Raw genomic sequence first — 14,535 nt, 5'->3', positions numbered from 1 at the left:
TGAGAACACTTGATGTATGTCTTGCGTGGGATACCCTTGGTGACAATGGGGTATTCTACTGATTCACTTGATGTATGTTTTGGTGATCAACTTGCGGGTTCCGTGACCTTGGGAATCTATGCATAGGGGTTGGCACACGTTTTTGTCTTGACTCTCTGGTAGAAACTTTGGGGCACTCTATGGAGTTCTTTGTGTTGGTTTGAATGGATAAATCTGAGATTGTGTGATGCATATCGTATAATCAAACTCACGGATACTTGAGGTGACATTGGAGTATCTAGGTGACATTAGGTCTTTCGTTGATGTGTGTCTTAAGGTGTTATTTTATTACGAAGTCTAGGATTGTTTGTGACACTTATAGGAATATCCCAATGGATTGACCGGAAAGAATAACTTTGAGGTGGTTTCATACCCTACAATAATCTCTTTGTTTGTTCTCCACTATTAGTGACTTTGGAGTGACTCTTTGTTGCATGTTGAGGGATTGTTATATGATCTAATTATGTTATCATTGTTGAGAGAACTTGCACTAGTGAAAGTACAAACCCTAGGCCTTGTTTCCTAGCATTGCAATACCGTTTTCGCTCACTTTTGTTACTTGCCACCTTGCTGTTTTTATAATTTCAGATTACAAAAACCTGTATCTACTATCCATATTACACTTGTATCACCATCTCTTCGCTGAACTAGTGCACCTATACAATTTACCATTGTATTGGGTGTGTTGAGGACACAAGAGACTCTTTGTTATTTGGTTGCAGGGTTGTTTGAGAGAGTCCATCTTCATCCTATGCCTCCCATGGATTGATAAACCTTGGGTCATCCACTTGAGGGAAATTTGCTACTGTCCTACAAACCTCTGCACTTGGAGTCCCAACAACATCTACAGGAAGAAGGTTGCGTAGTAGACATCAAGCTCTTTTCTGGCGCAGTTGCCGGGGAGGCTAGTGCTTGAAGGTATATCTTTAGATCTTGCAATCGAATCTTTTAGTTTCTTGTTTTATCACTAGTTTAGTTTATAAAATAAAGCTATAAAAAATGGAATTGAGGTTACCTCATATGCTTCATCTTTTTAATGTCTTCTGTGAAAATAAGGATTCCGATAATTGTGCCAAAGTGTTAGAAGAAGAATGCAATAAATTGTTTGGCATAAAATCCTTGTATGATGAGCATGATTGCAATGTTGTTAGTATGGATTCCTTAAATATCCATGATGCTAATGATATACAAAGCCACAAGCTTGGGGATGCTATGTTTGATGAATATGATATTTTTAGTCCCCCAAGTTTTGATGAGAATATTTATTATGATGAAAGTGTGCCTCCTATTTATGATGATTATATTGAAGAAAGTTGGTTTGGAAGAGTGTAAACTTTAGGAAGTAATGATCCCAATATTTTGGAGGGTGTTGAATCTTATTGTGATAATTATAAAAGTAGATTTGGAGAGGTCACGACTTTATTTAGTGAGGAATCCACTTTTTGGGAAGAGGTTCCTATTGATTATGAGAACAAAGTTCCTATCTATGATGATTATTGTGATGACATGTATTCTATAAAAAATAATGATACTGATGAAACTTGTCATCTTTATTTTAATTTTCATTTGGATTATGCCTCACATGATAGTTATTTTGTTGAGCTTGCTCCCACTACTAGTCATGAGAAGAAATTTGCTTATGTGGAGAGTAATACAATTTCTATGATTGTGCATCATCAAAATAATGCTTTATGTGATGGTTATATTGTTGTTCATGATGCTACTGAAAATTATTATGAGGGAGGAATATATTCTTGTAGGAATTGCAATAATATCAAGTTTCCTCTATATGTGTTGAAAATCGTGAAGTTATGCTTGTTTTTCTTTCCTATGCTAGTTGATTCTTGTTCTCATAAATTGTTTTATCACAAAATCTCTATGCATAGGAAGGGGGTTTAGACTTAAATGTGCTATCATATGCTTCATGTTGCTCTCTTTATGTTTCAATTCTTATCTTTTATACGAGCATCATTGAAATCATCATGCCTAGCTAGAAAGGCATTAAAGAAAAGCGCTTGTCGGGAGATAACCCAATATTTAAGCCTACTTTTTTTGTGTCCACATGATTATGCTATTGTAGTAATCATGTTTTATAGCTTTTGTTTCAATAAAGTGCCAAGTAAATCCTTTGGGATAGTGTGGATGATAGTTGACTTGATTCTGTGCAAAAACAAAAACTTTTGCTCTCAGTCCAGGAGTTTTGAAAATTCACTGGAATATGCTTTTGATATGATTTTTTACACAAGATTGCTATACAAATTGTTGACGTTTTCCTATGTTTTCAGAATTTTTGGAGTTACAGAAGTATTGAAAGTTTCTAGATTACTACAGACTATTCTGTTTTTGACAGATTCTGTTTTCTATGTGTTGTTTACTTATTTTGATGAATCTATGAGTAGTATTGGAGGGTATGTGATGCGTCTCCAACGTATCTATAATTTATGGGGTATTCATGCCATGTTTACAATAATTTATATGGTTTTGGTATGATTTGCATGGAACTAACCCGGACTGACGATGTTTTCAATAGAACTACCGTGGTGTTATTTTTTGTGCAGAAATGAAAGTTCTCCAAACACCGCGAAACTTTTTGTGGAATTTTTATGGACCAGAAGAGAATCAATGGGCCAGAGCAGTACCTGGGGCATATGCCCCAAGGGGGCACAACCCACCAGGGCGTGCCTGGGCCCCCAGGCGCGCCCTGGTGGGTTGTGCCCACCTCGGTGGCCTCCCGTATGCCTTCTTCGCCCTATAAATTCCCAAATATTCCGAAAACCCTCGGGGAGACCCTAGTAGGAAGTTCCACCACCGCAAGCATCTATAGCCACCGAAAACCAATCGGGACCCTGTTCCGGCACCTTGCCGGAGGGGGAGATCATCACCGGTGGCCATCTTCATCATCCCGGCGGTCACCAAGATGAGGAGGGAGTAGTCCACCATCAGGGCTGAGGGTTTGTACCAGTAGCTATGTGTTTAATATCTCTCTCACGCGATCTTGAGATGTCACGATCGATACGTATCATGGGCTTTATTAACATAGATGGATCATATGATGTTTCTCCCCTCTCTACACTTGTTGTGATGAATTGAGTCTTTACCCATTGAAGTTTTGTCTTGTCGGATTGAATGTTTAGATCTGAGAACACATGATATATGTCTTGCATATGAATACCCGTGGTGACAATGGGGTATTATTTTGATTCACTTGATATATGTTATGGCACTCAACTTGCGGATTCCCAGGTGACTTTGGGGTAATCTCTGCATAGGGGTTAATGCACGTTTTTATTATCTTTTCGCCGATAGAAACTTTGGCGTCTCTTTGTAGTTCTTTGTGTGGATTGAGTATTATGAATCTGAAATTGTTTGACACATATCATATAATTAACTCATGGGTACTCGCGGTGACATTGGGGTATCTAGGTGACATTAGAGTTGGTTGATATGTATCATATGGTGTTATTTTATTACAAACTCTTGATTAGATCGATCATAAAGAATAGCTTGCTGCTATTTTAGTACGAACTCTAGGATAGATTGATTAGAAATAATAGCCTTGAGTTGGTTTCGTACCCTACAAACAATTTCTATCTTTTGTTCTCCGCTAATAGGAACTCGTTAGTGATTCTTTATTGCACTTTGAGGGATAATCATATGATCCAACTATGTTAGGATTTTTGAGAGATTGCACTAGTGAAAGTATGCACCCTAGGCCTCATTTTCAAGCATTGCAATACTGTTTGTGCTCCGTTTTACTATCTACTACCTTGCTGTTTTTTATTGTTCGCACTACAAAAACTCATATCTACTATCTATACTACACTTTTATCACCATCTCTTCACCGAACTAGTGCACCTATACAATTTGCCATTGTATTGGGTGTGTTGGGGACACAAGAGATTTCTTGTATTTGATTGCAGGGTTTCTTGAGAGAAACTATCTTCATCCTACGCCTCCCACGGATTGATAAACCTTAGGTCATCCACTTGAGGGAAAATTGCTACTGTCCTACAAAACTCTGTGCTTGGAGGCCCAACACGTGTCTACAAGAATAAAGTTGCGTAGGAGACATCAAGCTCTTTTCTGGCGCCGTTGCCGGGGAGGTGAGTGCTTGAAGGTATATGTTTAGATCTTGCAATTGAATCTTTTAGTTTCTTGTTTTATCACTAGTTTGGTTCATAAAAGAAAACTACAAAAAAATGGAATTGAGGTTGCATCATATTATTCATCTTTATAATGTCTTCCCTGAAAATGATGGAAAGGAAAATTGTGCTCAATTGATAGAAGAAGAATTCTATAAAATATTTGACAAAGCATCTTTGAATGATGAGCATGATTGCAATGTTGCTAGTATAAATTCTTTGAATATCCATGATTCTAGTGATATGCAAAGCCATAAGCTTGGGGATGCTATGTTTGATGAAGATGATATTTTTATTCCCCCAAGTTTTGATGTGCAAATTTGTTATAATGGTAGCATGCCTCCTATTTATGATGATTACAATGATAAATGTGGGTTTGGAAGAGTGTCAACTCTAGGTAATGATCCCACAATATTGATGGAAGTGGATTTGGAGAGGTCGTGACTTTATTTAGTGATGAATCCACTATTTTGGAAGAGGTTTCAATTGACTATGAGAACAAAGTTGCTATCTATGATGATTATGGTGATGACATGTATGCTACAAATAATACTGTTAACCGTGAAACTTGTCATCATAATTTTAATTCTAATTATGATTATGCCAATCAAGTATCACATGATAGTTATTTTGTTGAGTTTTCTCCTACTATTATGAATGATAATAAATTTGCTTATCTAGGGAGTAACACAATTTCTATGCTTGTGGATCATGAAAAGAATGCTTTATGTGAAAGTTATATTGTTGAACTCATTCATGATGACACTGAAAATTATTATGAGGGAGGAACATATGCTTGTAGGAATTGCAATAATATCAAGTTTCCTCTCTATGTGTTGAAAGTTTTGAAGTATTGCTTGTTTTGCCTTCCTATACTAGATGATTCTTGTTCCCATAAATTTTTTGCTGCCAAAATCCCTATGCATAGGAAGTGGGTTAGACTTAAATGTGCTTTCCATGTGATTCATGATGCTCTTGCTATGTTTCAGTTCTTATCTTTTATGTGAGCATCATTGAAATCGTCATGCCTAGGTAAAAGACATTAAAGAAAAAGTGCTTGTTGGGAGACAACCCAACACTTTTACCTACTGTTTTTGTGTGTTCACATGATTATGCTACTGTAGTAATCATGTTTTATTGCTTTTTTCAATAAAGTGCCAAGTAAAGCCTTTGGGATAGTGTGGATGATAGTTGACTTGAATCTGTGCAAAAATAGAAACTTTTGCGCTCAGTCCAGGAATTTTGAAAATTCACTGGAACGTGCTTTTGATATGAAATTTTTACAGGTAGATATACAAATTCTCTATGTTTTCCTAAATTTTCAGAATTTTTGGAGTAGCAGAAGTATGGTTGGAGTACAGATTACTACAGACTGTTCTGTTTTTGACAAATTCTGTTTTCAATGCATAGTTTGCTTGTTTCCTAGTTTCTATGGTTATATTGATCAATATAAATTGTGGAAATGATATGCTACAGTATGCATTGTGTGGAAACAATTATGAGTCTTGTCTTTGACAGTACCAAAGTGAAATGGTTTGCTCTTTATCATACTAACCTATCTCACGAAGTTCCGTTAAGTTTTGTGTGATTGAAGTTTTCAAGTTTTGGGTGAGATGTCGATATGAGGAGAATAAGGAGTGACAAGACCCCAAGCTTGGGGATTCCCAAGGCACCCCAGGGTAATATTCAAGGAAGATCCAAGCAACTAAGCTTGGGGATGCCCCGGAAGGCATCCCCTCTTTCATCTTCAACATTATGGTAACCTCACTTGAAGCTATATTTTCATTCGTCACATGATATGAGTTTTACTTGGAGCGTCATTTTATTTTGCTAGGATTTGCTTGTTGTTATTTAAAATAATGTTTTGCATCTTTTACTTCAATAAAAATGTCAAGGATAGCCTCTACCATGCTCATTTTGCAAGTATATGAGTTGTTGTTTCAAAACAGAAAGTTTATCGTTGTTGCAAAAATTCCCGAGAAAAGTCAGAATGTGATAAAGTGTTGAAACTTTTTTAAAAATAAGCTCTGATAAATTTTCTACAGTGTGGTAAAGTTTCATAATTTTTGGAGTTAGGGAAGTATGATGAATCTTGCATTCTTTACAGACTGTACTGTTTTGGCAGATTGCTGTTATGGGTGCATTGTTTGCAGATGTTTGCTTGTTTAATGATTCTATTTGAGGATAGGAGTATTAAATATGTAGAAGAATTTAGTATGCAATGTCAAATAATATTTTTAGTGATTTGCTATAGTAGAGAATTATAAGGTTTTTGCATTGGTTTATACTAACTTATCTCATGAGTTCTTGTTGAGTTTTGTGTGGATGAAGTTTTTAAGATTTAGGGAAACCGGGATATAAAAGGAATTAAGAAGACACAAAAGCTCAAGCTTGGGGATTCCCAAGGCATCCCAAGATAATATTTTAAGAAATCTCAAGCATCTAAGCTTGGGGATGCCACGTAGGCATCCCACCTTTCTTCTTCAACAATTATCGGTTAGTATCGGTTGAGACTAAGTTTTTGCTTCTTGACATGATGTGTGCTATTCTTGGAATGTCATTTTGTAGAAGGAAGAGAACTTTCACATGCAAATACACTATCCTGGAAATCTTTTGTGATTGTGAGCCTCCATCAAAATATTATATGCCAAAATTGTTGACGTTGGACAAGGAAGACAACGTAATGATTTATGTTTGTTCATATTCACATAGAAGTTATATTGTCATAGATCCTTCAACATCGGGTGCTTTCCCCCCATCTTTGCTAGCCAAAATTTCCGCACCTAGAGATACTACTTGTGGATCCAAAAAACCCTTAAACCCAAATCTTATTTTCAAGAGTCCAGCATACCTACCTAAGGATTGAGTAACACCCTTCAAGTAAGTTTTCATCGGTACAATAAGGCAATAAAAGTGCTTCTAAAAGTGTTAGATCATTTAGTGTAAGAGAAAATTGAGCGTTGTACGAACTTGTGATGGCAAAGAATAAAAGCGACACACTGCATAATAAAGGTTGCTATCATAAGGGGCAATATAACATGACATTATTTTGCACTAAGGGGTTGATCATACAAAAAAATAAGCGCATGGCAAGCTCTGCTTCCCTCCGTGAAGGGCCTATCTTTTACTTTTCAGTATTTACTTTTATGCAAAGAGTCAATGTTTTTCTCTCTATTCCTTTTTATTTTTCCCTTCTGGCAAGCATCATGTGGCGAGGAAAGATCTAGGTCCAGTTGAATATGGGTAGCATGAGTTATTATTGTTGACATCACCCCTTAGGTGAATACGTTGGGAGGCGAAAAGATAAGCCCCTATCTTTCTATGTGTCCGGTTGAAACATTTTGCTCATGTGTATGCAGTGAATGTTAGCAATCATAGAAGGCTATATGATGGTTGAGTATGTGGAGCTCTTACTTAGACTCTGTTGAATAAGTTGAATTGCAATTGCTTGGTGACTGAGAACTTAGGTTGTTGAGTTTCAAGAGAATTCATCGTTTGAACCTTAACATGTGAATTTGTTGCTACTTTAACATGAGGAGTTTTATAAGAAAGAATTGTTGTTATGATGCTAAAAAAAGTGATTGAAATTGTCATTGATCAAATGTGTGCACTTTGCTAGCATTCACACTTCATAAATTGTTTCTTTTATCATTTACCTACTCGAGGACAAGTAGGAATTAAGCTTGGGAATGCTGATGCGTCTCCAATGTACCTATAATTTATGAAGTATTCATGCCATGTTTATAATAATTTTATATGGTTTTGGTATGATTTGCATGGAACTAACCGGGACTGACGCTATTTTCAGCAGAACTACCGTGGTGTTGTTTTTTGTGCAGAAATGAAAGTTCTCCAAACACCGCGAAACTTTTTGTGGATTTTTTATGAACCAGAAGAGAACCAATGGGCCAGAGCAGCACCTGGGGGGTGTCCCGAGGGGGGCACAACCCACCAGGGCGCCCCTGGGCCCCCAGGCTCGCCCCGGTGGGTTGTGCCCACCTCAGTGGCCTCCTGTACCCCTTCTTCGCCCTATAAATTCTCAAATATTCCGGAAACCCTTGGGGAGACCCTAGATCAGAAGTTCCGTCGCCGCAAGACTCTATAGCCACCAAAAACCAATCGGGACCCTGTTCCGGCACCCTGCCGGAGGGGAAGATCATCACCGGTGGCCATCTTCATCATCCCGGCGGCCACCATGATGAGGAGGGAGTAGTCCACCCTCGGGGCTGAGGGTTTGTACCAGTAGGTATGTGATTAATCTTTCTCTCTCGCACGATCTTAAGATGTCACGATCTTGATGTATCATGGGCTTTGTTAACATAGATGGATCATATGATGTTTCTCCCCTCTCTACACTTGTTGTGATGAATTGAGTGTTTACCCTTTGAAGCTTTGTCTTGTCAGATTGAATGTTCAGATCCGAGAACACATGATATATGTCTTGCATATGAATACCCGTGGTGACAATGCGGTATTATTTTGATTCACTTGATATATATTATGGCACTCAACTTGTGGATTCCCGAGGTGACTTTGGAGTAATCTATGCATAGGGGTTGATGCATGTTTTTATTATCTTTTCTCCGATAGAAACTTTGGGGTCTCCTTGTAGTTTTTTGTGTGGATTGAGTATTATGAATCTGAAATTGTTTGATACATATCGTATAATTAACTCATGGGTACTCGCGGTGACATTGGGGTATCTAGGTGACATTAGAGTTGGTTGATATGTATCATATGGTGTTATTTTAGTACAAACTCTTGATTAGATCGATCGGAAAGAATAGCTTTCTGTTATTTTAGTACGAACTCTAGGATAGATTGATCAGAAAGAATAGCTTTGAGGTGGTTTTGTACCCTACAAACAATTTCTATCTTCTGTTCTCCGCTAATAGGATCTCGGGAGTGATTCCTTATTGCACTTTGAGGGATAATCATATGATCCAACTATGTTAGCATTGTTGAGAGATTGCACTAGTGAAAGTATGCACCCTAGGCCTCATTTTCAAGCATTGCAATACCATTTGTGCTCCATTTTACTATTTACTACCTTGCTGTTTTTTATTGTTTGCACTACAAAAACTCATATCTACTATCCATACTACATTTTTATCACCATCTCTTCGCCAAACTAGTGCACCTATACAATTTGCCATTGTATAGGGTGTGTTGGGGACACAAGATATTTCTTGTATTTGATTGCATGGTTGCTTGAGAGAGACTATCTTCATCCTACGCCTCCCACGGATTGATAAACCTTAGGTCATCCACTTGAGGGAAAATTGCTACTGTCCTACAAAACTCTGCGCTTGGAGGCCCAACACGTGTCTACAAGAATAAAGTTGCGTAGTAGACATCGGTATGAACCATGGAAAAGTGGGAATATAGTAGATATAACACCAATATGAATTTAAAATGAGTTCACAATAGTACCTAAGTGGTGATTTTATTTTCTTATACTGAAGTAGCTTATGTGTTTCTGCTGAGTGTTTTGTTGTGACGTTTTCAAGTTTTGGGTAAAGATTCGATGGACTATGGAATAAGGAGTGGCAAGAGCCTAAGCTTGGGGATGACCAAGGCACCCAAGGTAATATTCAAGTACAACCAAGAGCCTAAGCTTGGGGATGCCCCGGATGGCATCCCCTCTTTCGTCTTCGTTCATCGGTAACTTTACTTGGAGCTATAGTTTTATTCACCATATGATATGTGGTTTGCTTGGAGCGTCATTTTATTTTACTTTGCTTTGCTTGCTGTTTGAATAATACCCCAAGATCTGAAACTTTTAAATGTTAGAGAGTCTTCACATAGTAACATAATTATTCGACTACTCATTGACCTTCACTTATATCTTTTGGAGTAGTTTGTCACTTGCTCTAGTGCTTCACTTATATCTTTTTAGAGTATGACGGTGGTTTTATTTTGAAGAAATAGATGAACTCTCATGATTCACTTATATTATTTTGAGAGTCTTTAGAATAGCATGGTAATTTTCTTTGGTTATAAATTTAGTCCTAATATGATAGGCATCCAAGAGGGATATAATAAAAACTTTCATATAAAGTGCATTGAATACTATGAGAACTTTGATTCCTTATGATTGTTTTGAGATATGAAAATGATGATATTAGAGTCATGCTAGTGGAGTACTTGTGAATTTGAGAAATACTTGTGTTTAGGTTTGTGATTCCCGTAGCATGCACATATGGTGAACCGTTGTGTAACAAATTTGGAGCATGAAGTACTTCTTTGATTGTCATCCTTTGTGTGGAGGTAGGGATCATGCGATGGTTAACTCCTACCAACCCTTCCCCTAGGAGCATGCGCGTAGTGCTTGGTTTTGATGACTAATAGATTTTTGCAACAAGTATGTGAGTTCTTTATGACTAATGTTGAGTCCATGGATTAACTGCACTCTCACCCTTCCACCATTGCTAGTCTCTCTTGTACCGCGCAACTTTCGCCGGTACCGTACACCCACCATATACCTTCCTCAAAACAACCACCATACCTACCTATTATGGCATTTCCATAGCCATTCTGAGATATATTGCCATGCAACTTTCCACTGTTCTGTTTGTTATGACACGTATCATCATTGTCATATTGCTTTGCATGATCATGTAGTTGACATCGTATTTGTGGCAAGGCCACCTTTCATAATTCTTTCATACATGTCACTCTTGATTCATTGCACACCCCGGTACACCGCCAGAGGCATTCACATAGAGTCATATTTTGTTCCAAGCATTGAGTTGTAATTTTTTGAGTTGTAAGTAAATAGAAGTGTGATGATCATCATTATTAGAGCATTGTCCCATGTGAGAAAATAAAAAAAGAAAAGAAAAAGAGAGGCCAAAGAAGCCCACATAAAAAAATGAGAGAAAAAGAGAGAAGGGGCAATGTTACTATCCTTTTTCCACACTTGTGCTTAAAAGTAGCACCATGATCTTCATGATAGAGAGTCTCTTATTTTGTCAGTTTCATATACTAGTGGGAATTTTTCATTATAGAACTTGGCTTGTATATTCCAACGATGGGCTTCCTCAAATGCCCTAGGTCTTCATGATCAAGCAAGTTGGATGCACACCCACTTAGTTTCTTTTTTAGCTTTCATACACTTATAGCTCTAGTGCATCCGTTGTATGGCAATCCCTACTCACTCACATTAATATCTATTGATGGGCATCTCCATAGCCCGTTGATACGCCTAGTTGATGTGAGACTATCTCCCTCTTTTTATCTTATCCACGACCACCATTCTATTCCACCTATAGTTCTATGTCCATGGATCACGCTCATGTATTGTGTGAAAGTTGAAAAAGTTTGAGAATACTAAAGTATGAAACAATTGCTTTGCTGAAACAGGGGTTGTGCATGATTTGAATATTTTGTGTGACGAAGATGGAGCATAGCGAGACTATATGATTTTGTAGGGATAAGCTTTCTTTGGCCATGTTATTTTGAGAAGACATGATTGTTTTATTAGTATGCTTGAAGTATTATTGTTTTTATGTCAATATTAAACTTTTGATTTGAATCTTATGGATCAGAATATTCTTGCCACAATAGGGAGGATTACATTGATAAATATGTTAGGTAGCATTCCACATCAAAAATTCTATTTTATCATTTACCTACTCGAGGACGAGTAGGAATTAAGCTTGGGGATGCTTGATACATCTTCAACGTATCTATAATTTTTGATTATTCCATGCTATTATATTATCTATCTTGGATGTTTTATATGCATTTATATGTTATTTTATATGATTTTCGGGACTGAACTATTAATTAACCTAGAGCCCAGTGCCAGTTTCTGTTTTTCCTTGTTTTTGAGTTTTGCAGAAAAAGAATACCAAACGGAGTCCAATTGACCTGAAAATTTACAGAGCTTATTTTGGACCAGAAGAAGCCCACGGATCATCGGAGATGGACTAGAAGAGTCCCGAGGCCGCCACGAGGGTGGAGGGCGTGCCCTACCCCCCTGGGGCGCCCCCTACCTCGTGGCTGCCTCGGGGACCCCTGACTTGTTCCCGACGCCAACACCTCTTATATATCCCCAAACTTCCAGAACAGAATGCAAATCGAGAGTTCCGCCGCCGCAAACCTCCATAGCCACCAAAAACCAATCAGGACCCTGTTCCGGCACCGTGCCGGAGGGGGGATCCATCACCAGTGGCCATCTTCATCATCCCGACGCTCTCCATGACAAGGAGGGAGTAGTTCACCCTCGAGGCTGAGGGTATGTACCAGTAGCTATGTGTTTGATCTCTCTCTCTCTCTCTCTCTCTCTCTCTCTCTCTCTCTCTCGTGTTCTGGATGTGGCACGATCTTGATGTATCACGAGCTTTGCTATTATAGTTGGATCTTATGATGTTTCTCCCCCACCACCTTCTTGTAATGGATTGAGTTTTCCCTTTGAAGTTATATTATCGGATTGAGTCTTTAAGGATGTGAGAACACTTGATGTATGTCTTGCATGGGATACACGTGGTGACAATGGGGTATTCTATTGATTCACTTGATGTATGTTTTGGTGATCAACTTGTGGGTTCCGTGACCTTGGGAATCTATGCATAGGGGTTGGCACACGTTTTCGTCTTGACTCTCTGGTAGAAACTTTGGGGCACTCTATGGAGTTCTTTGTGTTGGTTTGAATAGATGAATATGAGATTGTGTGCTGCATATCATATAATCAAACCCGCGGATACTTGAAGTGACATTGGAGTATCTAGGTGTCATTAGGGTTTTCGTTGATGTGTGTCTTAAGGTGTTATTTTACTACGAACTCTTGGGCTGTTTGTGACACTTATAGGAATATCCCAATGGATTGATCGCAAAGAATAACTTTGAGGTGGTTTCGTACCCTACAATAATCTCTTCGTTTGTTCTCTGCTATTAGTGACTTTGGAGTGACTCTTTGTTCCATGTTGACGGATTGTTATATGATCTAATTATGTTATAATTGTTGAGAGAACTTGCACTAGTGAAAGTATGAACCCTAGGCCTTGTTTCCTAGCATTGCAATACCATTTTCACTCACTTTTGTTACTTGCTACCTTGATGTTTTTATAATTTTATATTAGAAAACTTATATCTACCATCCATATTGCACTTGTATCACCATCTCTTCGCTGAACTAGTGCACTTATACAATTTACCATTGTATTGGGTGTGTTGGGGACGCAAGAGACTCTTTGTTATTTGGTTGCAGGGTTGTTTGAGAGAGTTCATCTTCATCCTACGCCTCCCACAGATTGATAAACGCTAGGTCATCCACTTGAGGGAAATTTGCTACTGTCCTACAAACCTTTGCACTCTTAGAGGCCCAATAACGTCTACAAGAAGAAGGTTGCATAGTAGACATCACTGAACAAAAATGTCTAGTATAGATAATATATAGAGGAAAATAATGTTGATAAAGTATACTTTCATGACAAACTTTATGGTGTAATTTCCTTCATATTATATGAGTCTCCTTATCTAACATATGCAATGCAAAAGATTGTACATTATCATGTATGTTTTGCTACATCATGAACTTGCTGGACGTATTTAGATAAATTAGCAGTCCACTTTACTGGATCAAGTTTCCTAAACACTTCATTGTGTGCCAAAGATTTAATGAAACATGCCATTGCTACATGAAAAACCACAAACAGAACCTTAGCAAAAAAGAGAGTACTATTCACAAATAGCAATATATTTATTATCCTCTGAACTAAATATACTAAAATAGTCTTGGTACCAAGTTTACATCAATAACCACTTCTCTTTGGAACAAAAAGAGGATGCCAAGCAAGACACTTATATTCCTTTACAATATTGCTACATCAGTGCATGCTAACAGTTGCATGAAAAAGCAATTGGCCTAGCTGGTATATGTATGTTCTGACCAAATATGCTCTTATGCTTAATGCTATTTTCACATACGAACCTATTCTATCAACAGTCCAACCATCCAAGATTGGATCCATATATGCATGTACCTTGCATACCATGAACTTAGTAATAAAGCAAACAGCAGGCACTTGTCGCGATCCAATTGATTTGTTTGCGTGTGTAGTGTTTATGGATGGCCACAAAATCGATCAACAGAGGCTATTGTGTACGTGAGTGTCCAAGTTATTAGAGCCAGCTCTGTGCAAGGATCGAAACTCGAATAGGACATCGAGTACGCCAACAGTACTCCGGAAGTAGAATTCAGCTTGCTTCGTCATCATCATCGCCACCACCCCTTGATCACCACCGTCAACCAAACATGAATATTTGTCATTAAACTGATGAAGACGAACCTAACTTCGGATCAAGGGGCTGGAATTTGGTTAGAGCAAGAACACCACCGTCATCCCA

This window comes from Triticum aestivum, chromosome 4B, assembly GCF_018294505.1.
Source record: "Triticum aestivum cultivar Chinese Spring chromosome 4B, IWGSC CS RefSeq v2.1, whole genome shotgun sequence".
Lineage (NCBI taxonomy): Eukaryota > Viridiplantae > Streptophyta > Magnoliopsida > Poales > Poaceae > Triticum > Triticum aestivum.
The sequence above is the reverse complement of the archived record's forward strand: the minus strand, read 5'-3'. Positions refer to the sequence as shown.